Genomic DNA, 2396 nt, shown 5'->3' on the forward strand with positions numbered 1-2396 from the left:
CAGCTAGTCAATAAGCATTTATTAAAAACTTCTGGGCTAGGCACTGTGCTAAATGCTGGAGATACAAAGGAAGGCAAAAGATAGTCTAATAGACGAGACAACATGCAAACAGCTATGTTCAAACAAGATATAGACAAAATAAATCAGAGATAATCAATAAAAGGAAAGCATTAGCAACAAGGAAACTTAGTCAAGGCTTCTGGGAAAAGAATGAGGTTTCAACAGGAAAATGAAGAAAGGCAGGGAAGCCAGGAAGTGATGAGGAGGAGGGGGAATATTTTGAGAATAGGGAAGAGCCATTGAAAATAGTTATAATCTGAATATGGAGTATCTTTTTTGAGGAACAGCAAAGAGGCCATTGTACTAGATTATAGAAGGGTGTATGTGTATGTGTATAAAGTATAAGAAAGATGATGGGAAAGGTTTGGGGTGGGGGAAGATAATGGGGGCCTTTTTGATTATGAGGATGGCAGGGAACCACTGGAGTTTACTGAATGTGTGCATGTGTGTGTGTATTGACAAGGACAGACCTGTAAGACTTTGATATATCTCAGTTTATTAGATACTACCAATCTTATACCAGTCAAATTTCTTTTTTCTAATTTTAATTACTATCATAGCTTTAATTCTTTCTATGTGCTATGCACTGAGGTTATAAAATTACATTCCCTGCCCTCAATGAGCTTACAATTTAATTGAAGAGAGAGAATGTATTAAGAGATAGATCATACTTTGTTATTGAGCCTATACTTTCATTGATGTACGGAGTTTCCAGTGAGGAAAATCCTTCTACCAATGCAAGTCTCTGAAAATTAGAGTCTTTCTTAGAAAGTTCCTGGATGGGAAGGGTGGGCTACTAAGAAATTAAATAACTTGCCCAGAGTCATATAACCAATATGTGTTAAAAGCTTTGTCTTAAAGCTCTCTTTCTACTATGCCAAATTACTTTTCAAATAATAACAACAATTCCAAATAACTTTTGCAATCAGTGTCTACAAAATCTGAAAATTGATATTTGTTCTGAATTTTTAGTTTCAAATACAAGGGCATGGGTATTTTTCTTCAACTTTTTGGTGTTGATAGTAGTTACCTTCATGCTTTCCTTTCATATAAATTAGAGAAGGCTACCAGGTCAATTGTTAACAGAATATAAAAATATACCAAGCCTTCCGAAACTGTTTGGAAACAGCAGAAAGATTAAAGATATAATGGAAACTGAGAATTGAAGTTTCTTCAGAATTATCAGTCATTGAAAAGGAAATAACTTTACTTAACTTTTTTTTCCCTGTCTCTTGCTTTGTTATTGTCATAGATAGGAGATATTTTAATATGTCCAAATCCACAAGATGATACAAAGGATTGCCCTTTAAGAAAAAAATAATTTGGTGTTCAAAACCTGAATGACTTTTAGTGACTGTATAATCCTGTGTAAGTCACTTAAACCCCATGAATTTCACTTTTCTCATCTGTAAAATAGGGATAATAATTCTTTTTTTATACTTAAAGGGTTGTTGTGAGGAAAGCAATTTGTGACCTTAATGCAACACAGAAGTGAACTATTATTTTTCCTTTAATGTTTTTAAAGTTCAAGAGAAACTGACTCATAATATAATAGCCCTTGTTATACCTTGATTATTAGGTCCAACAATTTGCTTTTATACATGTCAACTCTGATATGCTGCCATATTTGTCAAGTCCTTTAGAATTTTGGAGAGCATTCATAATTTGGAAACTGTCATGCCTTGAGATTTTTTTAAATCAATGAATCAAAGATCTCTTTGCATTCAGTTTTTAGAATGGCTTTTTATGTCCCTGGGTTTGAGGGAAGGAAGGGTATTGGGAATCTCTGAGGTAGTTTCTATGACCTTTTATTCCTTTCATTTTTTTCCCCAAAGATTCACTTCCCAGGTATTGTACTAAAGAGGGCAGGATGTGACTCTGTTTCAAGAATTCTACAGAACTGTTCTTGTTTTCTAAGAGAGTTGTATCACAGACACTACTTCTTTATGATGGCAACTCTATTATCTTTGTACAACGATGGTGTCAAAATCATAAGATCAAGGTCAAGGTTCAATTTTTCATGTAATATTGGAGGTCTTGTGGTTCACCAGGATATAGAAAAAAATCAAACATAAAGGTTCCTCTCCCTTAATTCTGCCACCTGTTTTTAAATTCTTGCTTTCTCTTTGTGGGAATGAGCTCCATGGACATTGATCTCTCTATTTAAAAATGAGAATAATCTTTACTTCATGCAAAACACGACTAATGTCCATTTACAAGAAGAGGCACTTGAAGCACAAAATATTCAGAGGGAAGAAACTAGTAAGTACAAAATATTATTGTAAAATAACTACTGTTAACATACTGTAGTGAGTCTTTTAAACAAACTAGTTTGG

This window comes from Monodelphis domestica, chromosome 4, assembly GCF_027887165.1.
Source record: "Monodelphis domestica isolate mMonDom1 chromosome 4, mMonDom1.pri, whole genome shotgun sequence".
In the NCBI taxonomy this organism is placed as follows: domain Eukaryota; kingdom Metazoa; phylum Chordata; class Mammalia; order Didelphimorphia; family Didelphidae; genus Monodelphis; species Monodelphis domestica.